The sequence below is a fragment of the Ursus americanus genome, chromosome 7 (assembly GCF_024610735.1).
Source record: "Ursus americanus isolate L20-20 chromosome 7, mUrsAme1.1.p, whole genome shotgun sequence".
In the NCBI taxonomy this organism is placed as follows: Eukaryota; Metazoa; Chordata; class Mammalia; order Carnivora; family Ursidae; genus Ursus; species Ursus americanus.
Window position 1 is genome coordinate 51,120,472 of NC_142133.1, and position 26,931 is coordinate 51,147,402.

Consider the following 26,931-nt stretch of genomic DNA (forward strand, 5'->3'; position numbering starts at 1 on the left):
CCCCCACCCAGCAGGGCCGCGTTGCCTTATTTACCCTGGCCACCAGGTCTCTCCCAGCGGCCCTAAGAAAACAGATTACTGTCCAGAGCAAAGTCCTTGCGTGTTTCCTCTCTGGAGATGGATCAAGTTTTGAAAGAAAGGTTTCCTGCGGCCCATTACACCATTTGGGTTTGTTTTATCTGTCTCCACCTGTGGGGCAGGGAATTAACCTGTTGCCCAGGGCCGGGCCAGCAAATGACTGAAAGGAAAGCAAAGCTACCGGTGCGCTTTTCGACAACACACCGCGGCCTTGTTCTCCTCAGCTCAGCATTGTGCGGGTGAGGCCCCGGCCCAAATCTGAATAGGACTCCGCGTAACTTGATATGTTTTCTTTCTTTGCTGTAGTCTCTGTGTGCCAAATTTAACTGTGCCCCAATCTGTGGTCTGTATAGACAGTGTTGTTGCAGGAGGGTGGGGGGTGGGCTGCTGGCGGGGGGGGGGGGGGGGAGTGTCTCCATGTGTTTTTTTTTCTCTTGCCTGCTTTGCTCACTGTTTGCTATATATAACTTACCATGACTGTCCTCACTCTTCGGTCATTAACCCTTTGGAGACAGCGACGCCGCTTTGTGTCTCCCATGATGCGTTTTCACGAATGCCCCCAGGCGCCCCGTTTGGGAAGCGTGGGCGCTGTCAGGGTTAAGGGCAGACCTTTGGAAACTTGAACTTCCCCAGAAGTGCTTGTGCAGCAATTAGCAGAGCCCCACTCACATACAGAAAACCATCCCCTGCCCCCCTTTGCAAACAAGCAGAGAAGGCACTCAGAGCCAAGAGTCATGGCGGCGGTGCCCGCGGCCTGCGGTGGGTGCCCTTTTTTCAAAAAGGCTTATATCCTGTACCTTCTGGAAATGTGATCAAAGGATCAGCTTGATGGTGCAGCAAGGTTCCAAGGGGAAATAAGGATCAGTTGTCCAATTAAACCTCATCAGGGTGGGCCTCACTCCTGAGATGCTGGGGTGAACCAACCCAAGGATGGCAGAAAGCTACTCATTTCCGGCCTGGGTGACAGGTGACCCTTTGTAGGTGGATAGAAGCCTTGTTTCCACTTTACTGGAGGAAGAGGGCTGGCCAAGTATTTTGGTACTTACTAAAGGTTGGGGGCCAAAAAGAGCTCCTGACTCAGGATGGGCTCTCCTGTCAAGGGGGGTTAGACATCTCTCCTTAGGCCCCAGGGTCCACGGAATCAGGGGATAGGAGGGTAAAGCCTCAGATCTCACTGTTTACTTCTTCAGAAGTCACAGAAATGCGGGAAAATACAGAACCTTGAGTTTCCTTGGGAGGGGAAGATGTCTTGGGTCATCTTGGGCTATATTTAGAATGGAAAATGTGCTGGCTCAGAGAAAACTGGTCATGTGTCCTTCTCCAAGCTGCACCCTGAGCAGGGAGCCTAGCCCCATCGGCCCCTCCTCCCATCCTTCACACAGCCCTGATGACCCTCCTCCTCCAGGGAGCCTTCCTAGTCATAGGAAGACCCCACAGGGTCGGGCTAGTTTCCTCTGTTACTAAGCTTCACAAGCATGAGGCCCATGAGGTTCTAGGCCTGGTGTGAGCTCAGAAGTGCGTGTTTGACCTGAAAGTGGGAATTCCCCTACCTTCACTCACTCCCCACCCCTGCATCACCAGGCATGAGGGCTGGGGATGGACACAGGGATCCTGGCCTGAAGGACAGTCTCTGGTCTGGCTCACCTGTTGTACTCTGGGAAGTCATGTGACCACGGGCACGTTGGGCTTCATGACGGTGATAATTCGGCTCCCTGTTAACTTTCTTTTCATAAACATCAAAATGTTTTTAAGAACATGGAAGTTTATTGCATCACCATTTTGCTTGGGGATCTGCACATGATTTCTCAGAAAAAAGCAATCCAAACCCGCCCTGTCGCCCCTTCCAGCCCAGGCCCTACTTCCCACTTGACTGAGGACAAGGGTCAGAAGTAGCATTGCTAAAGACAGCCGTCTGCTCTCTGCGCTCACAGGGACAACGGGGACAATGGGAATGCAATCTTGGGCACCTGCTGTGGCCCCTTTTGTAACCTTCACAGCCTCTCTGAGGGGTGGGGATTATTGCAGCCTCTCCCACTGAGGAGACCAGGGCTTAGATGTCTCCTTCAGGTACCCTTCCCTCCCCCTCCTCTCCAGCACCTCACCATGCTGCTCTGGTCCTACTTCTGAAAGCAGCCCTGTGGTCTCCTATCTCACCGCCTCCCACCTGGCCCACAGCTCAGCCTCCTTCTCTCTAGATCCTACCCTAGACAGAAGCCGGCATGATCTCTGGGAAATGTAAAACCAAGCCACATGCTTCTCCTGTTCGGACCATGACAGTGGCTTCCCGGGGCTCTTAGAACAGAATTTGGCCTCCTCCCTGTGCATGGCCAGCACCTCCCCTATGTCATACCTGTGGCCTGCCCACTCTGCACCAGCTCACCCCTCCCCCCCCCCCCGCCCCAGTGCCAAGTATCTGCTGTTCCGTGCCTGGGGACCCTAGACCCTGAGTGCTAGTCTCTTCCTCAGGGAAGGTCAAGGCCCTGTTCTGGCTGGTGGTGAACTCTGAGGTCTGCTCCTGCACACCTGTTCTCTCAGGAGGAAGTAGATACTCAGCTCCCCCAGCCCCAAGAGCCCCACTCCTCCCAGCAGGCTCCTGGACACAGGGCAGCTGCTGCCTCCTTGCACGTGCTGTGGTGGACGTGATTCTTCCACGCCGGACAGACCTCAGGGCTCTGTGACTGGGGCAAATGGCTACTGTGTCATGGGGCTTTAGGTCATGAACTGACATGCCATGACCTAGAAGCCCACCCAGAGAGGAAGCTGACCACCTTGGCCCAGCCCAGTCAGCCTTTCTGAAACCCAGCACACTGACATACTTTCAGCACTTGGATTTTCCTGTTCAATTATTGCATCATCTCAAAAGAAAACTCTCTTACAACTGGTGAAACTTAGGTTGGGTTGAATCCAATGGCCTGTCCAGACACCACGGGATCTCTTCCTTCAGAATAATTCATTCCAAGTTATCAGGATGGCGAAGATGAACTTAAATTAAACCAATCACCTGGAAGCAGCTCCAAGTTTGGTGCTCAGAAAAACTGGCCCCTTGAAAAGGGCTTTTCTAGGGTGGCCTGGGCCAGGAGCCACTTTGAGGAGGCCCTCTAGGACAATAGCGCATCCATCACCCAAGACGACGTCGGAGGCCCCCAGAGGGCAAATAAGGCCCTCCCTCCTCTTACCCTCCGCTAGTCCCGCCAGCCTCCCCATCTGAAGTCCATCGAGCTTGGAGTATGTTCCCACTCGTTCAAAACTGAAAATTTCAAATGGAAAACAAAGAGAGAGAAGACAAAAATAGGAAGTAACGTCAAATAGATCACCCAGGCAACCTGTCAGCCCTCAGTTGCCTTCCTGATTTCTTTTATAGCCCTAGTGTCACACCTTCCTTGTCATCAATTTAGCATGTAACATTTTTTTAATTAAAATTCAGTATCATTGAACAGGTCATAGAGTGTGAGGAGTATTTTCTTTGTTCTAAAAATCCACATGTAATGAAGCTGCCATTCACAATTGTTTTCCACTGGGCTGCTTATTAAAGAAAATGATTTTCAATGAACAGAAATAGGTGCATTTTCACAGCATGGGGCCCCTCAAGAATGAAAACCTTACCAATCACAGCCCAGCTCCTGGGGGTGCGGTGGGGGGGATGTTGTCACATGTCAATTTGGGCTGATTGTTTCTGAGGCCATGTGACTGCTATTCTTGTGTCCTGTGGTGCATTTTATAGACTGATGTCATCTTTTAGAGATAAATTATTAGATAAATGTTTATAGATGAATGCACATTCACAGCGTGCTAGAGTCAAGGGAGGAGTCCCACAAAGTTACCAGGAAGGGCTTTAGAAGGGACACAGGGACAGAGACGCTGAGCTGCGGTGCCCCTTACCTGCGACAGAGGCCTCCAGCACCAGCATACGAGAATCCTGATAGTCAGATCCCCAAGGCCCCACTGGGAGACGGAGCAAAGCCAACGCAGCCTCTGCCTCCCACCTCTGGAGGCACCAAGGGCCCTGCCGTGGGACCGCAAACCACAGCGGCGTCTGGGTTGTTTGTTTGACTTCAAGACCTGAGTCAACATGTGCAAACCTGGTCATTTCTGGTTCTCTAGGCCAAATCCAGGAGATCTGCACCCAAGATACCTGCATTCCCCTGCCTCCACCCCCTGCCCCTCTATCCATCTGCTAGAGCTGCTTATTAGCTGCCCATGGCCCCTCACTCCCGTTTCTGCTGGGCCCTGTGGGTATCTGAGTTGTGGTCTTGCCGCCTGAGACATTTAGTTGGGAGGAAATCTCTTCCTTTCTTTTCAGCACCTCATTCCCTGTTGTTGGTATGGTCCTGGGCAAGTCATCCTAGAGCCTCAGTTTTCTCATCTCTATAATGGGATGACCTCAAAGCGTGGTTCTAGTGCTCTCTAAGAAAGGCCTAGGAAAGAGCCTAGCACCTGCATAAAGAGGCTCTCAGTAAACACTCCCTCCCTGCCACCTGCATGTCCTCAGGGCCCACTGAGCGAAGACAACCAGCCATTCAGTGTGCGGAGAGCCTGCCTGCCATCTTCCTGCTAAATGGACTGATGCGGGGAGTGAGGACAGAATTACTCAGAAACAAGTGGTTTCCCAGCTGTGGTCTCCACACTCTGATAACAAAGGGCTCGGCCGCAGTTGGAGGGGGCTGGAGGGGAGGCAGGAATCCTGTGCTTCGGAAAGGCTGTCGGGACATCTTGACTTTGTAACAAATCTCGAATAATTTAGATCTTTCTAATTTGCAGCAAATCTGATTCCCTCAACAACATCTGTGGTAAAAGGTTAGGAGCGTGTGTGTAGACCAAGTGTGGAGGGTTTCCCCCCGCCCGCCCCACCAAATCCAGAGTTACCCTCCAAATTGTAATCTTATCAGATTTAACTGGTTCCACATAAACAGATCTATGTATATTTTCAGTAGTTTCAGCTGAAACCGGTTAAGAACAGATGTGCAAAGGGTTGCCCGGCACTGATCCATTTAAATGTATTTTTCCATGAACGGCCTTTTCTCTCTGCCCTTCCTCCGAGGAGGGGGAAACAAGAAAGTGGAACTGTCATTAAAGTGGATATTACACGCTTCTGAGCTCCCTGCAACCTGTGTTTGCTGTTGGTTTCCAAACAGCAATTTGGCACACGAGGCTGTGAACACAGGGTGTGCATTTGATGGGCCGTGTTTGCCGTGAGACCACATGGCTGGGAGGATGGGCCCACTGTGCTATGGCCCAGGCTTCCCCACTGCTGCTGGGGAAACATGTAGCCCCCACCCCTCGAAGGCACGAGCAACTGAGTTATCCTCCTATTTGATCCTTAGTTTCTTTTCAGCTAAACACATAAAAGGCGGAGGATATTAAAAAAACTCCTACAAGTCAACAACAACAACAGAAAAACAGTAATTTGAATTAAAAAGGGGGAAATTATATTTTTAAAAGATTTTATTTATTTATTTGAGAGACAGAGAGAGCACAAGCAGAGGGAGCAGCAGGTAGAGGGAGAGAGAGAAGCAGGCTGCCCAGCTTGGGGCTTGATCCCAGGAGCCTGGGATCAGGACCCGAACTGAGGGCAGACGCTTAACCAACTGAGACACCCAGACACCCGCCCGGGGCAGGGGGGAAGGATTTGAATAGACATCTCTCCAAAGACAATATACAAATGGCTAACAAGCATAGGAAAATAGAGTCACTATCACTAAGAATTAGGGAAACACAAAAGAAAACTACAAGGAGGTATCACCTCATACCCATTGAGAGGACATATATATTATCAACGGACCATAACAAGGGTTGGGGAGGGTGTGGAGAAATTGGAGCCCTCCTGCATTGCCGGTGGGAATGTAAAATGGTGCAGCTGCTGTGAAAAACAGTAGGGAGGTTCCTCAAAAAATTAAAAATAGAATTACCATATGATCCAGCAATTCCTCTTCTGAGTATAATGCCAAAAGAATTGAAAGCAAGATCTCAGAGGGATTTTTGCACACTCACGTTCATAGTGGCGTCATTCACAAGAGCCAAAAGGTGGAAGCAACCCATGTGTCCTTCCCCAGACAACTGGATAAGCAGAAGGTGGTCTCCACACACGATGGAATATTATGATGGAATATTATTCAGCCTAAAAAGGAAGGAACTCTGTCACAGGCTACAGGATATGTGAAACTTGAAGACATTATGCTGAGTGAAATAAGCCAGTCACAAAAGCACAAACCCTATGGGATTCCACTTAGATGGGATACTTAGAGTCATCAAAGTCAGAGAGACAGAAAGGAGACCGGTGGTTGCCAGGGGCTGCAGGGAGGGGGGAACAGGGAGTCACTGTTTCATGGGTAGAGTTTCAGTTTTGCAAAATGAAAAAGATCTAAGGTCTGTTGTAAAACAATGTTTGTGTACTTAACACTCCTGAACCAGACATTTAAAATGGTTAAGGCAGTAAAAACAAAAATAAGGGGAGAGGGTCTAACCCTCATGCCTATCTTGCTTCTAGATGGACAGAGGTTCCAAGGAGATGGCACACACAGAGCAGGACTTGGGGCCTGCTGCTTGTGGAGATTGTAACTAAGAGAACGAGATAGGATGGGAGATGTTTCTCCAGGTTGGAATTTCTGTTCTCGAGAACGCTCTCCTCTCCGCTTTCCCATCTCCACTATGGTCTGCAGCTGTCTCTGGGAATGCCCCCACTGGGCCCCGGGCCTCTTTCTCAGCTCTGCTCTGTCCCAGGGGCCTGTGTCCCCCCTGTGGCTGGCACTGGGTGTGGGAGGCGCCTGTCCCACCTTCAGTGGTCTCTGAGTAGACCATGGGGCTGCCGTTGCTTCCAGTGTGCAGATTTCCATCGTACTGACTTTGCAGGGGGCATGGGGAAGAGGGAGGGAGGTCTTGGCATGGGGAGGGGGGTGTTACGGCAGATGAGTCTCAGGGCTTCAATGCCAGCTGCAAGAAGCAACATCACTTCGAGTTCCAGTTCTGCCACCACGTTACCCCAGCGGGTCACCAGTACAAGAAGGGTGAGGGCAAAATTGGCTTCATCCGCTCTCAAAATTCCAGATTTTGGGGGGGCTCTGTCTCCCTGGAGTTCTGTCCAGCCCGATTGCCTCCACGGAGCACAGTATCCGGGAACCTCAACAGGCCTGGGATGCCTGGTATCTAACAGGGCATTCTGGGTTGAGAGTTACTACAAGCACCTCTGTGTTTTTACACAAGCGGGGACCCCATGGTGATGTGTCCCGGGGTCTGACTTCAGTGTGATGTGCTGAGGCCTGAGCCCTGCCACAGTGATCGTTGGCAAGGTGGGGCACCTGACAGGAGGGGACCCCCTTGCAGGGCTTGCGTTCACAGGATCAGGAAGATGAGCAGCTGGCTTGGGAGGTGAGATCAGATTTGTCTCAGGAACCGCATTTGTCTTAATGAGCAGGAAAGAACAAAATCAAAGCATTCGTTAACACTTCAAAGAGGTTAAAGGAGCACATTTGGTTCCCAGTTAGTGTCCCTCCTGGCCAGGCAAGTGTCAGGTGGAGAATCCCATTGTCTTAATCCAGGGGGAAGATGGGGGGGGGGGGCTTCTCGTACTGGGTGAGACTTGGGGCCCAGGAGTGCCGGGTAGGGTGGGGTGCAGAGTGGGGGTGGGAAGGGTGGGGGGTAGGGGGTGCTCCCTGCCCCGGGGGCCCTGCTTCCAGGATTGACAGCCCCATGCAGACCTCTGATCTGTTGAGGAGACAGCTCGAACGATCCATACTTGTTTGTAAGAACCCTGATCTTCTCCAAGCTTCTCATATTTCCCTTCTGTATTTCTTTCGCTTGCTTATTTTCTTGCCTGCTATTTTTGTTGTAGTTTTGTCTATCCAGAGGTTAACACTCAAAGGCCTTGATTTCTATAACCAATTCCGCACTTTGCAGAAGCACAAATCAGTAGGTTCAGAACTTGGCTCTTTTATTCATTTGACTCACGCTGGTCTGGGGCAACATCTCTGAGCGCAAGTCAGAAACCTCCAAAACGAGGGCCATTGTCTGGAATCTTGTCGCTCCTCCAGAAGACCTGAGAACCCTAAGCAAGTGAGTGACATGCTTCTGGAAGATTCCAGCCCAGTGCTGCCCCTGACAAATAGAGACCAAAGTGAGACAGGTCAGACTCCCCGACCCTGTCTCCATCTTCTCCAGAATGCTTCTGGATTCCCTTCATTTACTCATGCTCCTACCCCTCATTCATCAGTTTTTCAAAATCTACATTCACACCCTCCATCACCCTGATTTCCAAAGCATTATAATCAATGATAATTCTCAATTATCACAATCAATACAGTGATGTTTCCCTAAAAGCACTGACAGCTCAGCCCATGACCTTTCTTTTCAGCCACAAACAAAAGGGGACTTAACAGATGGGTGTGTGTGCCCGTGCAAGCGCACAAGTGCACACACCCGTGCATGGGCGCTTGAGTGCACGCCTGCCTAATGCACATACTCTTAATGAAAAACAGGATAAGTTACAGAGAATGGCAACCGAATGATTACAAAAAGGTATATGAGGCATAACCCATTAGCGAGCTACATTTTGTTCAAAACTGAGGTGCTCGGGCAGAATAACACGCCTTTGTGCCGGAACGCACCCAGCTGTAGCAATGACTAATAATATAGCTGAGGATCTGCTCACATTTTCCCCCTTTTGCGCCTATTTTCATAAGTTAATAACTCAAGCATGAAATTATTTCAGGCTGAAGACTGGTGGTAAGAGCAGGGCAAATGTGTGGGAAACAACTTTTTGTTGTTGTTGTTACTTAATTTAGTTTGGCTGTTTTTAAGTTAGAGGAGTGGAGATGTCAATGTGCATTTTCTCCAGCAACGTGTTTTTGTTAAGCCCAAGAAAGCTGGGATTTTATTATACAAAGCAAATGTTTAGTGACTGCAGATAGGAGCTACTCTCCATACAGGTATATGCTTCTGTTTGGTATAGGTTGGGGTTGTTGAGGGGGAGGCAGTGGCTTGGATGAAATTGAACCAGAACATTATAAGTGACACCATCCTGAATTCACGTGCCTTCAACTAGAAAACTCCTATCCCACCGGCAAGTCAAAGAGCCTGGAGAGCAAACAGCTAGCTGCCTTCCACAGCTGGGAGTGGGGGCGGGGGTGAAGCCTACTTCTGGGTACCAGTGAATTCCTAGAGCAGTGGACAGAACAGGAACAAGATGAATAATATTAATGCCTCTCCTTACAGAGTCTCAGGACTCCGGGGTTTCCCGAGCATTTTCCTGTACACAGAACCAGAGAAAGTCCAACTGGAGGAGACCAGATTTCATACAAGTCTTTTCAAAAAATTTCCTTCCCTCTTCTTTTATTGGAGCAGGAGACTTTGAAAGAAAAATATAGAGAATGATATCACAAACACCTGAGTAACCACATTCCAGAATGAACAAATGTTATTATTTTGTAACAATGGTGCCAACTTTTTTTTTTAAGTAAAATAAGGGCATTATTACTGATAAATTTGTACCCTTTCCTTTACTTCACAGATGTGCAAAGCAAGGAACAAAAGGGGAAAGGACCTGGCTGAGGAGAGAGGCTGAGAGCAGTTCTCCCATCCTTTATGAACTGGATCTGTAAAGGAGCCTATCAGGTGGGTAAGACCAACATCTATTGTCCCACTTTACAGATGACCAGCTAGGGGCCCCCAGTGGATATGAATGAGAGCCTCCCTGTGCTAGGTCCTGTGCTGGGCTTCCCAGACAGAACAAAAGACAAAGCCCAAAACAGCCCAGACCCCAGCCCCAGGGAGGGGGCGCAGAGAGCACCTGCGTGAAGGAGAAGCAATTCCCCGCGGCCAGGGTCCGCTTCACCAGGCGTGTAATTCAGAAGCAAGTCAGCAAATATTAGGGAGGCATTCCATAGAAATACATGTACTTCGTAGGGTCTATTTTAATCAGTAGCTCAATCATGGATCATGGCCAAAGAAAAGCAAAATATGCTGCCATCCTGTGAAATGATGTGACGATTTTTTTTTTTACTAGTAGATTGCCCCATTTATAAATCTTTGGTAAGTCCTCCCCCACCTCTCCCAAATGGCATCTGAACCTGTTGCGAGTTGTTTGTTTTACTGAAGGTGAAACTGAACAAGGGCTTTTACGTGCCTTGTGCTTGTCTCGAACTTCTTGGGCTCCAGCTCCGTGCGCTGCCCCAGCTAAGCCCACCTTGGGGCGGCATCAGGTTCCGCAAAGCCACGTGCGCCCTAAGCCCGCCGGTAGCCGGCTCGGGGTCCACCAGCTGCGATCCGATCCGGGAGAGAGAGGACTCTAAAAATACCCGGCTCCGCAGACTCCCCCCGCCGGACTCCTGGGGGGCTTCTAGACTGACAGCTCCGTTTACATTCCAACAATGGGTTAAAAAAAAAAAATCCGCACGTCTTCTCCGTGTGGATGGATCTGAGCTCTGGAGAGTTTCGCTGGCCATTTCAGAGTGTTGAAACTCCCCAGAATTGGTTTAGGAAAAGTAAAAGGCAGCAAAGCGGAGCGAGCAGGCGGCCTTTTGTCAGGGTCTGGGGCTCCCGCGACCACTGTCACCGAGAGGCAGCGCCGGCTCTGCCCGGACCGCCCCGCCGCCGGTCGCCCGCCCCGGCCCCGAAGGCTGCCTCCCTCCGCCCATCCCCAGAGGGCAAGAGGCGGGGACGGAACTTCACAGTTCGCACAGGAAGGGAGAAAATCATGTCCCGCGCACCTGAAATGGAGCGCACAGCCCCGGGTGCGCGGGGTCTCAGAGCCCGGATGTGTGCAAACGGCTCGCCCGGGCGATATGCAGAACGATGCTTTGCGGGGGAAAGTACCTCCTCCTAGAGAGTGTCCTCTTCTCCCGGGGCTCTCGGGAGAACTTCCAAAGACAGAAAACCACAGGGTTCCTGGCACAGGGGCTTCGGCTTTATCAGCTTCGAGCAGAGTCTTCCTGGCCTGAGCCTGGGCCCTTCCTCTGAGCGCAAAGGCAGAGAGACACAAGCACACAGAAACTCCCTTGCTCGGCGGGAGCTGACTCACACCCAGAGCTGTATTCAGTCCTCAAAAAACTGTCTAAACGAGATCACTGGGAGTCGTGGTGCCTTCTGCCTTCCTCTCTTTCCTTTAATCCGCCCCTGTGTCACCTTTCCCGACACCTCAAATCCACGGAGGAGCACACCCAAGGAGCGCTGGGTAGCCTTGAACGCACCACACTAACTCACAGACTGGTGCCTTAAGTTAAAAAACAAAACAGCGAGAGTGTTTCTAAACTAGATCGACTCCAGTGTGCTTGGAGGGAGAAGCTCACTACTGCTCCAGGTGACCTTGTGTGACACTGGAAAGCTGGCTTTACAGGGGCTCCTGGCAAAATATATTGGGCAGGGGAGAAATTAAGCTGTGATTCTTCGAATGGGGTTTGGCAAGATTTGGTTAATGAGAGCCCCATCATTTCTAAAAGCCTTAGCAGCGTGTGAGAGTTCCAGTTGCTCCACATCGTCATAATGCTTACTGTGGTCAGTCTCTTTTATTGTCGTCATCCTCATAGTTGCATAGTGATATCGCGTGAAAATAATTTGCATCACTTGTTTCTAATTCATAGATCTTTGGTGATATGTCTGTTTAAATATTTTGTCTGTTTCTTCACTGGATTGCTTTATTTCTTATTATTGAGTTTGGGGAGATCTTTATACATAATGGATATAAGCCCCTTATTAAATATATGATTTGCACATATTTCTCTCGGTTTGTAGCTCATTTTTCATTTTCTTTTGTTTTCAATTTTGAAGGAGTCCAATATATCAATTTTTTTCCTTTATGTATTATGCTTTTGATAGATCTAAGAAATCTTTGCCTAGCCCAAAGTCACAAAGATTTTCTTCTGTTTTCTTCTGGAAGCTGTGGATATTTCAACCTATGATGACCCGTTTTAATTTTTGTACATGGTATGAGGTATGGATTGAAGTTCACTTTTTTTTTGCCTATGGATAGCTCAGTGTTCCCCCTGGCATTTGTTGAAAAGACTACCATTTCTCCCTCCCTGCCTTTTTGCAATTTTGTCAAAAATTAGTTGTTCATACATGAGTGGGTCTGTTGAGTCTTGATTCTGAAGTTTCACTGATGTTTGTGCTCATGTTTACTCTACTGGCTTGATTATTGTCACTTCATAATAAGTCTTGAAATCCCACAGTGTTAGTTCTCCAACTTTGTTCCTCCTTTGCAAAGTTGTTTTGACTATTCTAAGTCCTTTGCATTTCCATATAAGTTTTAGAAGAAGTTTGTCAATTTCTACAAAAGTCCCTGCTGAGTTTTTGCCCAGAATTGCATTGACTTCATAGATCAATTTGGTGAGAATTTATACCTTAAAATATTGAGGCTTTTGACCCATGAACTCAGTATCTCTCTCTCTATGTAGGTTCTTTTTCATTTCTCTCAGCAATGTTTTATTGATTTTTTAATCATCTTGTCCATCTTTTGTCAGATTCACTAATTATTTTATACTTTTTGGTACTATTATAATAGTCCTTTTAAAATTTCAATTTCCAGTGGTTCATTGTAAATATACAGAAATGCAGGTGATTTTTGTGAGTTAATCTTGCATCCTGTATCTTTACTAAAGTCACTTTTTTAGTTCTAGTGGCTTTTTAGTTCTATAGGATTTTCTGTGTAGACTCTTGTGTCATCTGCCAATAAAAACAACTTTCCTTTTCTATTTGCAACCTGGATCTCTTGATTTCCATTTCTTGCTGTTTTACACTGGATCGAGTCTTCAGGACGGTGTGGGATAGTCTGTGAGAATTTCTGATCTCATGGGGCGCCTGGGTGGCACAGCGGTTGAGCGTCTGCCTTCGGCTCAGGGTGTGATCCCGGTGTTGTGGGATCGAGCCCCACATCGGGCTTCTCTGCCGGGAGTCTGCTTCTTCCTCTCCCACACCCCCTGCTTGTGTTCCCTCTCTCGCTGGCTGTCTCTATCTCTGTAGAATAAATAAATAAATAAATCTTAAAAAAAAAAAAAAGAATTTCTGATCTCAGGAGAGAAAGAATTCAGTCTTTCATCATAAAGAATGAAGTTAACGGGGTGTCTGGTGGCTCAGTCGGTTGAGCACCCAACTCTTGGTTTCCGCTCAGGTCATGCTCTCATGGGTCATGAGATCAAGCCCCACATAGAGATCTGCACTCAGTCGGGAGTCTGCTTGAAAGATTCTCTCCCTCTGCCCTTGCACTTCCTCTCTCTCAAATAAATAAATAAACCTTAAAAAAATAAAACAAGAAAAGGATGATGGTAACTATAGGAACTATAGGGGCACCTGATTGGCTCAGTTGGTAGCATCTGACTCTTTTTTTTTTTTTTTTTTTTAAGATTTTATTTATTTATGTGACAGAGAGACAGCCAGCGAGAGAGGGAACACAGCAGGGGGAGTGGGAGAGGAAGAAGCAGGCTCACAGCAGAGGAGCCCGATGTGGGACTCGATCCCGGTACGCCGGGATCACGCCCTGAGCCGAAGGCAGACGCTTCAACGACTGCGCCACCCAGGCGCCCCGGTAGCATCTGACTCTTGATCTCTGGGTTGTAAGTTCAAGCCCCACATTGGGCATGGACCCTACTTAAAAAAAGAAAAAAAAAAAGATTTTAGCTATAAATTTTTAGTGGATGCCCCTTATCAGGTTGAGGAAGTTCCCATCTCTTCTTAGTTGGCTAAAAGTTTTTATCCAGAATATTTGTTGGATTTTATCAAATGATTTTTCTGCATTTATTGAGACTTACCACAGTTTACTAGTGTCATCATTTGACAAGTTTGAGTGAAGTGTGAAACATTTACCTCTTTATGTCACTTTACCTTCTCTGTTTATAATAGTCAGTTGTCTCAAATATTTCTTCTACATACCTTTAGAATCACATTAGACGGTGTTAACAGTGCTTGCCTCAATCGTCAACACAATTTGGACAACTCAAGAGGAAAATGAAAATCTCTTGTAATGACCAATATTACCAAATTTGTTGCTTATTATTTCTTCCTTACTGATGCTCCAATAGTCTTTCTTTTATTGTTTTCCTTTCTGTTTAGAAAAATTCGTTTAGCAGGACACCTGGATGGCTCAGTTAAGTGTCTGGCTTCAGCTCAGATCATGATCTCAGGGTCCTGGGATCAAGTCCAGCATTGGTCTCCCCGCTCAGCACTCTCTCTCTCTTTCTCAAATAAATAAATAAAATCTTTTAAAAAATTAAATAAATCTTTAAAAAAAGAAAAGAAAACGTTCTTTTAGCCATTCTTATTCTGTATAACTGCTGGTGAGAAATATTCTTCATTTTTCTGAGAATGCCTTGATTTCCCTTTCATTCTGAAGAGTCTTTTTTACTAGAAAGGAACTTTCAGCTGGATGTAGGATTCTGAGTTGACCACTTCAACACTTCTTCAACACTCTGGCCTCCGTGGTTTCTCAGAACAATTTTCTGTCTTTCATATTTCTTTCCCCCTCTATATGTGGAGTGTCCTTCCTCTCTGTTTGCAATGTACATTTTTTTTCTCTTTGTTTTTCAGAAGTTTGACTATGATGTGCCTTGATATGGATTTCTTTGGGTTTATCCTGTTTGAGATTTGCTTGGCTTCTTAAATCTGTGGTTTTATGGTTTTTGCCACATTTGGGAAGTTTTAAGACACTACTTAATCGAGCACTCTTTCAGTTCTGCCCTCATTTCTTCTCCTTCCAGAACGCTCGTGTCATGGAAGTTAGATCTTCTGATATAGCACCACATATCCCGGAAGCTCTGTTCCTTTGTTCTCCAGCCCATTTTCTTCTCTCTGTTGTCCGGAATGGATCTGGAGCAGCGTCCTATCTTTGAGTTCACTGTTTCCCTGTGTGTCTGCTGGTGAGTGCCTCCATTCAGGCAGGTTTTTCTTGTTTTGGTTACTGTAGTTTTCAGTTCTTAAACTTCCATCGGGAAGTTTTCTATTTTCTTTCTATTTTCACTTTCTTGCCTGGGATCTCCTAAATTTTCATTTGTTTCAAGAGTACTTGTCATTACTCTTTGAAGCATTTTTATGGTAGTTGCTTTAAAATGTCTGTCAGATCATCCTAACATCTCTGTCACCTTGGGATTAGCATTTATTGGTTATTTTCATTCATTTGAGATCATCCTCATTCTTGGTACGATGAGGATTTTCTATTGAAAACTTGGCATTTCCAATATTGTGTCATGAGACACTGGATAGTATTTTAACCATCGGCACTAAGTGGCTTCCTCTGACACTGCTCCAGTAGGGAAAGTGGTTGGTGGCCATGAGTTGTGTTGTTACTGCCAGGTAGGGGTGGAAGTCCAGGTTCCCTCCTTGACATCTGTTGGCAGAGGTAAAATTAAAAGAGGTCTCTACCTTACTGCTGGGTGGGGATAGAAGTTCTGGCTCCCCACTCTGGAAAACAGTGTGGAGGTCCCTTAAAAAGTTAAAAATTGAGCTACCCTATGATCCAGCCATTGCACTACTGGGTATTTACCCCAAAGATACAGACGTAGTGAAGAGAAGGGCCATATGCACCCCAATGTTCATAGCAGCAATGTCCACAATAGCTAAATCGTGGAAGGAGCCGAGATGCCCTGCAACAGATGACTGGATTAAGAAGTTGTGGTCCATATATACAATGGAATATTACTCAGCTATCAGAAAGAACGAGTTCTCAACATTTGCTACAACATGGACGGCACTGGAGGAGATAATGCTAAGTGAAATAAGTCAAGCAGAGAAAGACAACTATCATATGATTTCTCTCATCTATGGAACATAAGAACTAGGATGATCAGTAGGGGAAGAAAGGGATAAAGAAAGGGGGGGTAATCAGAAGGGGGAATGAAACATGAGAGACTATGGACTATGAGAAACAAATTGAGGACTTCAGAGGGGAGGGGGGTGGGGGAATGGGATAGACCGGTGATGGGTAGTAAGGAGGGCACGTATTGCATGGTGCACTGGGTGTTATACACAACTAATGAATCATCGAGCCTTACATCGGAAACCGGGGATGTACTGTATGGTGACTAACATAATATAATAAAAAATCATTAAAAAAAAAAAAAAAGAAGTTCTGGCTCCCCACAGGGCTTCCACTGATAGCTCCCTCAAATGGAGGTCCAGAGTGCCCTGTTGTGATTCCCCACATGGCCTTGTTACCACTGAGAGGTGGAGAGAGCTTCCTCTGATACCACCCAAGTGGGGAAGGGGAGGAGAGCCTGGTCTCTGCCAGGGCAGGGAGTAAACGTCCAAGCTCCCCACATGATCTCCGCTGACCGTGGAGAGAAGCTTGTTAACTCTGCAGATGAAAGTCTCAGGCCCCCTGCTCAGCCTTCTCAGACATCATCCTGGGGTGGGAGAAGTCAGAAGATGGGGAAGGAATGAAACTTGGTGGTGGGACATCCGCCTACATGTCCTCCTCACCTCGTCACTTTTGTCACCACACACACACACCCTCAGCAGAGCTATGCAAACACTGGCCAGGGAGCTGGTTATGTTTTATCTCCTTTATCTCTCACACCCACCCTGTGGGGTAGGTAGCAGTTCAGTGCTCTCTATTCTTACAGACAGAACTGGAGGCAGGGAGGCTGAGTAATTTGACCAAGGGTAGCCTCAGTCTAAAGCAGAATTGTAAGCTGCATCTGTCTGATTCTAATGCCCTCGCTCTGTGGCCACCACATGTCATTGTTCACTGAATTCTGAATAGAGGGAGTGAGTGCCCTTTGGGGATATGAGTTTACAAAGGTCAGACCTAGAAAAAGGCTAGAGAATGTCTCCAGGGGTGGCAGTGGACCTGCAGAGTTCCAAGAGAAATCTTCTGTGGAGTTGCATGGAAGAAGCTGGGCTTCCAGTATTGGAAAAACCTGGGTTCAAACCAGACTCCACACTAATCCCACCGAAGGCAGGAATTTGGGCAAGGTGTGCAAGCCCTCCAAGCGTCTGATTTCACATCTGTACAATGGCCTGATGATGGTGTCTCTTCCAAGCTTCCTGGAGGGTACAGGGAGGTGATGCACGAGGGTGACAGTGCCAGGCCATGGCAATGGCCAAACAGGTGCTGCCTGTTGATTTCACTCTGAAAAGTGGCAAGCACTACAGACCCAGAAATGGGAGATGACCGGAAGGACGACACTGTGCTACGGGGCAGGGGCAGCCCTGAGCTTGTCCACAAGTGGGGAGGCCGAGCAGAGCCCAGGACCTCGTAGGAGACTCTTTGCAGGGGGCCCAGGCTCCCTGCGTCGGTGGGACTGAGTGCCTTGCCACCTGGAGAGGCCATCACCAGTCTCTGCCCTGGTAGCCGGGGGGTGGCACCCACAAGGGAGGGAGCCGCAGTTTCTGCTGCCGTCTCCGGAAATATGTTTCTCCACCCCGCAGGGAGAGGGTGATGGAGGCGAGCGGTCGAACTGGGCTTTAGGAACACTAGCCTGTTAGCCCCGGTGGCCTTGCCACGGACTCCAAGCCAGGGCCAGCGTCTCGGCGGCTTCTGGGGCGCTGCACGCTCACTGCACCGATGACATGGATTTGCAAACTTATTATAAACAGATTACATTTCTTACCCTAATGTGGCTGTTGGCTACCTGCCCGTGAATTTTAGCCTCCAGGAGAAAAACAATTGCTTAAGCTGAGTGTTCACTACTTTTACTTTCCATACACTGCTCAGGGCTCCTTCCGGTTCCCCGTCAGCCCCGACACGCACAGACACACATATGGACACACGCATATGTGCAACCATGTGCGTGCCTTCATAGGGACACGCCAGTCGTGTGCCCGCTGACCCCCTTTCTGCTGGCTGCAGATGCTCTTCCGACCCACCTGTGCAGTTTGGGATTGTCGTGCCTGCTAATGTGGCTGTGGAGAGACTTTGGCTTTTCAGGGAAAATCCTCTGCGTGTCACCATACGTTTTCACATTTAATAAACACACTCTGGTTTCTGCTTCCAGACTCTTCTTTCCCCTGACAGATAAATGCTTTAATAGCCACTTTATTGGTTAATGTCCAACGTGCCTTTTACAAGGGGCTGCTGAGGCTCAGGGAAGGGAGGTCATTTCCCTGAGGTCCCTAGTAGGTTAACCAGTGACAGAGGTTCCCCAGACCCACCACAAGCACCGACACCATCGGGCAGGGACTCTTTCAGCCACCCCAAGGGTCTCCTTGAGACTGACCAGAAACGATTACTGGAGATTCTGAGATCCAGCCAAACCAGACACAGAGGAGCCCTGGGCAGTGGGACCTGGGCTAATTCCCATCAACCTGTGTGCAAGTGATTTCGTAAGAGAAAGTCAGGTGTGGGCTTGCACACGATTCCCTCCTTGCCTCTCCAGAATCCCATTGGCTTCCTTCCCCCTCCTGTCCATGTTTATAGTTCCTCCCTCCTGCTCTGTCTCTGTCTCTTTCTCTCCTTCTTCCTTTCAGAAAATCTTCCCTTATCTTCCTCTTTCTTCAGGCCAAGCTCCTGCCCCCTCATGGGCCTAGGGAATTCTTTCCTCCAGAGCCAGGGGAGTGGGCACAAAGCAATGTCCAGGCTGCACCCCTTGGGGGCCCCACATCAAAGACGCAGGAAACAACTGTTTCCCTGTCTCCCGACAGGTCCCCGGCCCATCTCTCCCGGCAACATCTCTGCCCAAGGAAGCGGCCCTGGGTGCCCCTGCAGGCGTCCGGGCGTTCAGATCCTGCAAGGCTGGTGGCCAGTTTCTCTGGCCCTTTCTTTGTGTAAAAAGTCCAAAAAGCAGGCCAGTTTGGGAAGGGGATCTTAGTCAGACAACAGAACAGATGTGCGTGACTCCAGGGGGATGCCTGTGGTACACACACGTGCACACTCACACACGCACGCTCACAGCACATGTGCCTGCGTTCACACGCGCGTGTGTACGCCCACGCAAGTAGGCTCATCCACAGGGGAGTTGCTCTGGGCCTCTCGCTCGGCACATTGTTAGCTCAGAACAGTCTATGCCTGGCAGCTTGTCAGAGTGACCAGTCTCTGCTGAGGTTCCCTCTGCTTCACCCGTCTAGGGACCCTTCCAGAAGGGCCAGGACAGCTGTCAGCTCTTGTGCCCAGAGAGCTCACTCCGAACATCCACAGGGCGGCCGGCCCAGCCCTTTGGTGCCAAGATGACACCTGTCCTTCACAGAGTGACAGCAGCGGGCTTGCTCCTGCCAGCCCCCTCTGTGACGCGAGGAATGAGTCTGTTCTCCGCTCAGGGCCCTATACCAGGAGCCCAGGAGCTGAGTGCCAGGCCGAGCATACCAGGGACTTGGCACGAGGGTGTCACCCACAACTGTTGTGATTCCAAAGACAGAGTCTGAGGTCAGAAACTTGAGTGTGTGACGCTGTGACAGAGAGCAAACCACAGCACTATGTCACTGGCAGAAGCAGCCCCCCCCCATGGGAGCCTCCCCCTTCTCGGACTCCAGTGTCAGGAGAGTCTGTGTTGAATTGGGGTGGGGCAAGAAGGAAGAACCATGGAGTTTTATTTTAAACCTGCCCAGAGGAGGTGACCCGGGCATATGTTCACTCACCCTCAGTGACACGTCCAAGTACCTAAGAGGCAGCAGCAACTGCAAATTTTTAGTTATTTAAAATTTATAAACATGTTCTCCTCTGCCTGCCTCCAAAAGGATTTGAGACACTGCAAGATTCATCACTAACATGTACTAATTAACGTGCAATGGGATGAAAACTTCAGGGCAGAGGAGTGACAGAGAGCAGGCCTCAGACATGAGCAAGGAACATACCTCCCCATCACAGGCAGCTGAGCCAGCGGGGACCTCCCCCCACCCCACTGTCTTCACACCCCAGATGCCAGGCCAAGCAGTGGTGACCCAGCCAGGAGGTGGCATTCAGGGGGCAGGGTGGGAAGTGGCGTCCACCTGGGCACATGCCTGCTGTATCTGGCTGTCCCTGGGATGCGAGAATAGGGATACTTAATTTTTTCAAGTTTAGAAAACATTTTTAATAGTTAACTTTTGAACATGGTACAAAATGTAAAAGGTCTAGGGGCGCCTGGGTGGCTCAGTCGGTTAAGTGTCTGCCTTTGTCTCAGGTCATGATCCCGGGGTCCTGGAATCAAGCCCTGCTCAGTGGGGAGTCTGCTTCTCCCTCTCGCTCTGCCCCTTCCCCTGCTCACGCTCTCTCTCTCAAATAAATAAATAAAATCTCAAAAACACATACACACACATACACAAAGTGTACAAGGTCTAAACCAGTGTGAAGAAGAGCCCCTCTTGCACCTGCCTCTCAGGATCCCCGGATTCCTTCCCCAGAAGCACCCACCATTACCAGATTCCTAGGGGTCCGCTCAGGATTACTCGCCGCACGCACAAGCAGTGCCTATATTCTGTTCCATAAACGATAGTGTACTGTCCTAGTTTATCTAACCCGCTGCAGAATGTGAGATGTTTGGATTCGGCCCAGTTCTTGGCAAACACAGGTGGCACTGCCGAACAGCCCTTATACGTGCGCCTGGCTCATGACCTGGGAGAGCGTGCCTCGACGAATTCTCAGAGCCGCCGTTCCCAGGGAAAGGGGTGAGTGTGTTTGTAGTTGGGATGGATATTGCTAAGTCGCCCTCCACTAAAACTGCCCTATTTTACAGACATCTAGGTTGCATTAGAGCTCCTGTCACGTGTTTGAACATGGCATGTGATCAAAATGTGACAGCCTGAACGATGGCAAATGGTATCTCGGTGTAAGTGTAAGTTGCACTTCCCCTGCCACAGGTGACGCCGAGCATCTCTTCAGAGGCGTCAGGCCGTCTGTAGTCCCATTCCTACAGCTCGTCGTTCCGCATCCTTTGCCCATTGGTCGATTTGTTGGCCTTTTATGGATGTATAGCAGTCTGTATATATTAGGGATAGTTGCACTTGGCCTGTGGTTATTAGTCAAAATAGTTGTTCCCAGCTTGACATTTACCTTTTGGTTTTGGGAGGGTTGACCATAGAGAGAAAACTTGACTTTGATATAGTCATTTTCATCAATTCTTTCAGTGTAGGGTTTTATACTTTGTGTTTGTCTTACTAGCAACTTTGTCTTACTCCTCCTTCTGATGTGAAAAGATAAAAATTATTGTTTTATTTTAAAACTTTGATGGTTTCATTTTTTAAAAATATATTTCGATAGTTGGTCTATGTAGATTTTGTTTGGAAATATCATTGAAGTATGGATTCACCTTTTTTTTTTTCGGATAGCTCTCCCGTCCTGTTGTTCCAGTACTATTTCCTTTTTTTTTTTTTTTAAGACTTTATTTATTTATTTGAGAGAGAGAGAGAGCACAAGCAGGGGGAGGGGCAGAGGGAGAGGGAGAAGTGGACCCCCTGCTGAGCAGGGAGCCCAACATGGAGCTCGATTCCAGGACCTGGGATCATGACCCAAGCCGAAGGCAGATGCTTAACCGACTGAGCCATCCAGGCGCCCCCCGGTACTATTCCTTGAATAAGCCACCTTTCCCCATTGATAGGAAATGCCTCCTTTCTCCTCTCATAGAGGCCTTGTTGCACTTGCCTGTCCTCTGGTCTTTCCGCTCTGAGGAGCAGAGATGCTTTTAAATGAGTACAATGCAGAGGCTCAGAACCCCAGGCCAGAACACATCCCAAAAGGCCTTCCTTTTAATCTATGGTTTAAAATACAGAGAAAAACACTCCTTGCTTTAGAAAATACAACCCTTTCTGTTTGCTTAACTTCTCGTTCTATCATCCGTAAACCCTCCCTGACACCCTTCTCTGGCAGGCAGGCCCTGAAGGGGAGCTTTCAGGCTGCTTGCCCTGCATAAAAGTCCAGACATTTGGACGGTGAGGGAAAGAACCCAACTCAGTGTAGCTGGGAAAGAAGTTTATCGGTCAACACCTGAAAAGTCCAGGACTGGCTTGACTCCATGATATCAGCAGGACTGGGTCTCAGTCACCCCGTCTCTTTTGAGATGGCTGTGAGTTGGCTGCTAGCAACTTAGCTGAAAGATGGTCCTCTCAGCAGCCCAGGTGACAGACATGGGAATGGCATGATGGGACCATCTGCCCCTCCTGGACTGGTCACTGGGCCTGGGACACAGGGTGTGCTGGTTGGTGGTTCTGGGTCATTGGTCCACCTCTGGACCAGGTAGTCCACTAAAATGGTGCGGGCTGGTCCTGGTAGGACGCTGGTGCCAGAGAGAGAGGCCAGATCCTGAATGGTGGTCACAGCAGGTGTGCTCCACGCCCTGTTCTTTCCCTGACCTTCTATACCTTCGTTCTTCTTTCCTGGAAGCACAAGATGCAGCTGTTACCCTGCTGAACTTGCCACTCTGGTCAAGTGACTTCACTTCTCCAAGGCTCAGACAAAGATGTTGTGAGGGTTAACTAAAATAACAGACCTCAAGTATCTGGCACCTGGTGCCCAGCAACTCACTGCTCATTGGCTCAACTAGGTTAAAAGGTTCTGATCACAGTGCCCCCGGACAGAAAGAGCCCTCCCTCTGCAGCTCCAGGTGTGACCCAGCAGCAGAAAAAAAAAAGAAGAAGAAGAAGGAGGAGGAGGAGGAGGAGGAGGAGGAGGAGGAGGAGGAGGAGGAGGAGGAGGAGGAGGAGGAGAAAGGGCAGGGGGAAGAGAAGGAGAAAAAGAAGGAAGAGGAGGAGAAGAAGAAGAGGAGGAGAAAATTGGCAGGCGAAAGGCAGACAGGAAGAGCAAATAAAAGGCCAAATTACATCTTCATAAGATACCTTGATGCCCCAAAGACAGCCTATTATAGGCTATAGCCACTCTTGGAAAAGAAATTGTGGACTCTGCCACACTAGCTAAAGAAGCTGCAAATGGAGACCAGACCCTTTGAACATGAAATCTTCTCTCCTTGCCCAGCCTCTGTGACAATTCTCATTGAAAATAACCCAGAAATAAGTTTTGATTGCATGTGTTTCTAATGCAAATGCACCCATGTTTGCAGTTTTTTCTTTGAATGATATTTTACCAGTGAACCTCTCTTATGCCATTATTCTATTTCTATCCTCCCATTTACTAATTTTATCCAGGGAGGTAATGTGCCCAACTAAGAGACCACATTTTCCAGGCTCCGTTGCAGTTCACTGTAGCCATGAGATACAAGCAGAAGTATGAGCTTTATGGGAAGGTAAATTAAAAGGAACTGACTCAGTTGTGCAGATATTCTATTCCTCCTTCATTGGGACATAGATGTGAGAGCAGGAACTCTTGCAGCCTCTTTGTGACATTGAGAGTAGACACCAGGGCCAGGGTAGTGGAAGAGAGAGACAAGAAGAAACAAGTTCTGTAAGACTTTTCTATGGGTATATAAACACTTGTGTTTATGCTTCTGTCTTCGGGTATTTTCTGCTAAATGCAGCTAAATACAATCCTAACTTGAAACATATGATTCATCCCTTAGCAGCCCTTGGCTGATCTTCACCTTCTGGAGAAGTAGAAATGTGTGTGTGCCAGTATCCTAATAGTCTTGGCCTCCTCAGGACCTGAGAAGAGTTCCCATGGAATTTGGACCCCATGGGGCCTTAGAGAGATGTGTCCTTGTCTGGGCTACTTCCCTCTCATGAAACAAAGGCACTTTCTCTTTGCTCTAGGGAAGGATTTAAGACTCACTGATCTACGTTATCAAATCTTGCAATTCATGTGGTTTATTTCTCAGTGCTGGCCCTGTTTGGTAAAAGTGAACCACAGTCATTTTACTAGAACTGTAAAGAAAACTTTTGTCAAACGGTAACTTACACCAGATGTCTGATTCTGCTTGTAATAGTTTATAGTTGACCAATCACTTTCTGTGCATTATCACCACACACACACACACACACACACACACACACACACTCCTCAACAGAACGGGATGGCCGTACCGGCTGCATCAGAACCTGGGACTCAGTGACTCCATGATCATCAGACTGGTCCTGCCCGGGTCAGACCAGGTGGTGGGAACAACATTTTATAGAAATCCTTCCTCGAGTGGTCATGTTTTTAGAATAAAGTATTGAAAACACTATCTTGACAGTAAAGTAAAAGCAGATTTTTATCCTAAGCTGCTTGTTGGTGGTTCCCAAAGGCATAGACACAGCAATCCAGTCTTCGAAACTAGAATGTAAGCGTCCTATTCGGTCTTCTGCCAGTCAGCAGCAGATGGGACAAACGACAGAAGACTCCGCTCAAGCAGCTTAAACAATCAAGGAATGTTCTGGCCCAGGAAACTGAAAAAAACGGCAGGAGCTCTGATCTTGGACAAGGCAGGATCCTGAGTCACCGAGGCTCCAGTTTTGTACCTTCTCCCCACATTGCAGGATGCCAGGAGCTGGCCTTCCCCTCTCTCCATTGCTCAATTCCGCATTCCTCATCATGCACCATCCAGGGAGGGCCCCTCCTGCAGGCTGCAGCAGAAGAGAGAGGATTTCTGTCTCCCAGGAAGCTCAGCAAATGGCCCCTCAGGTTACACGGGCCCAAAGTCTGGGCAAAGGAATAAGCTAATTGGCTTAAGCCAAAGAGGGCCTACCCCCTCCCCAAATATGGGGTAAAGCAAACCCACCCGACCAGCATACCTGGTGCCGCTAAAGCGGGGCCTCCCAAAGGAAGTTTGGGGACCTAAACTTCAGGGTGGTGAGAGGATATCAGGTGCCGTATCTGCCCACCTCCAATATTTACCTGACCAGACACACTGACTGTCGTGGCCGGCGACGTGTGATCCTTACGATTACTCAGCTCCACCGGGAAACCTATCACACAGCCTCACTCCTGGGGTTAGATCCGTATCATCGGGTGAGCTTCTTTTTAACCCAGCTGTGCAGGGCTTGTCTACTGAGAAATTATTTACATCTTACGGACCTATGGTGAAGCAACTCCTGGGCTAATTTTGCCTCTGCTCCCAGGTATCAGAAATGAACGTGATGTCTGCTTTTCTATGTAAGGTGCACTATTCCTGAAGATAACGTCAAAGCACCCCTTCCACACCCTCAGTCTGTCGATGGTTGCACTGGTTCCCTCTCTCTGTCCCATAATTAATCATCTGAAGCTTTCCGTCTTAGAGAGAAAATAAGACATTATCAAACCCAAACCCTGTGCAAAGCAGGAGACCCCCACGAGAGGTCCATGGCTGCTCTCCTGGGCCAAGATGCCCCCCAGCATCTAGGGGAGTCCCAAAGAAGGGCCTGAGTGTGGTCCCCGGTTTCTTAGATTAGGGTCCTAATTTTCTTCTTTAGACGGTATAGTCATTGAGAGGCAGGGGATGTGTCGTTCCAGAGGATACACCCTGATGGGGCATCCATCAAATTTGTACAGACAGATGTCATGACCCCCACAAAACCTTATCTCTTTCAGCCCACACAGCATAATCATCTCCTCCGAGTATTTCATGTAATTCGAGGTTTCCGGTCATCTAAACGTGCCAATTGACATTCTTGAGACACAGTATAGGATATTTCTCTTTGTTTTGACTTTGTTTAGTCTCAATACCATTTTTCACATTTTTGGGGTCCTTATATAGCTTTTGTTTTTTCTAAAAAAAAAAAAAAAAAAATCACCTGTAAGCCCATCACTTAGAGATAACCACCAGAAGGGGAAAACCGAAATTTTAGCCATCTTTTTTCTGTATATAAAAAATATGCGTGTATTTTCCTTTACAATATTAGACTGATAGTATCTATTTTCATTAGGAAATCGTCTTTTACAATGTACTTAATGTCCGTGTGCGATTTCATTTCATAATGCATCATGATTTATTTAGCCATACCCTGCTCGCGTACCTCTAATTAGAAAAGATTCCTTGAAGTGTCACCACTGGAGTGAAATGATCTCAGCCGCTCCTCCTGACAGCCCGTCAGATAGGAATTATGATTATCTTCAGTTTACAGTGTGGGACGTTAAATAAACTAGTCCGCGAGTGCCAGTGGGAGAATCTAATTAGCACTCCCACCTACATCGTCGCCCTTGCCCCTGGATCCTAGTATAAATTGTCTTATTTATTTACTTATTTATTTATTTATTTATTTATTTATTTATTTATTTATCTATCTATTTATTTTGCTGTCCTGAAAGAGAGATGTTAGCTTACTGCTTTTATTTGCATTTCTTTTGTTGCTTGCAAGTTTGAACATCTTTTGATTTCTTACACACCATTTGCATTTATTTCCCTTCAGATTGCCTTGTCACATTTCTGCCCATTTTTCTGTTAGTCGTACGCTAGTTACACACATAAACATTCATGCAATTTACCCATTCATGCAATTCATGTGTCACGTTGGTTCCCCAGGCATTTTCTTGTCTTTTAATTTTGTTATGGTGACTCAGGACTGAGAAATTTTCGTATTTTTATATCTGCCAATATTTTCCTCTGTGGCTATTCCCATTAATTTCACCCATAGGAAATTTTCATCTCTCCCAGGCGCAGATGAATGTTCATTCCTATGTTCTTTTACAGGGAGTTCATTTTCCGCATTTAACTCTTTTCGTCTATCTGGAAATCATTGTTCATTTTCTTCTCAAAAGGTCAATCCAGAAGTACCTGAATCAGCCTGTGTGGGGTGGCCACACACATGACCTGTGCCATCACACCTGGCACCCGGTTGAGCTCCCATAGGACGGCCACTGGTGGCGCCTGCTCGAGCCCCTGCGGGCAGCACACCCCGACATTATACTTCCACAGGTACAACTAAAATCATGCCGGCTTGTAGCTGTCACGTCCTTTACGGACGTTAATCCCATGGCAACTAAAACGGCCAGGCTTTCTTTTGTTCTGGGGGCGAGGGTACCACTTTTAGAGAAAACATCTCTAGCTGGCTACAAATTTGCATGTAACACTTTTACATAACTGTATCCCTCAAGTACATGTCATTTGGTCTTTGGCTTTCCATCTTGTCCCATAATTTCCATCTCTATGTCCAGGTGTTAGAATGTGCTCACTGACTCCCTTGAGA

At 47.9% G+C, this 26,931-nt stretch overlaps 1 pseudogene across 9 annotated transcripts in view; it reads left to right on the top strand.

Annotated features, from left to right (window-relative positions):
- LOC123799763 (NADH dehydrogenase [ubiquinone] 1 alpha subcomplex subunit 1 pseudogene) overlaps positions 1-26,931 on the top strand; it is a 270,558-nt pseudogene that overhangs the window by 105,933 nt on the left and 137,694 nt on the right. For 8 of the 9 annotated variants that reach the window (XR_015725253.1, XR_015725254.1, XR_015725250.1 and 5 more), the window contains one exon: positions 9,578-9,681. The product of XR_015725253.1 is annotated as an NADH dehydrogenase [ubiquinone] 1 alpha subcomplex subunit 1 pseudogene, transcript variant X8 (transcript). Of the gene's footprint in view, positions 1-9,577; positions 9,682-14,753; positions 15,548-26,931 lie in introns of those variants that run through there. The other variant, XR_015725252.1, reaches the window with a different exon arrangement.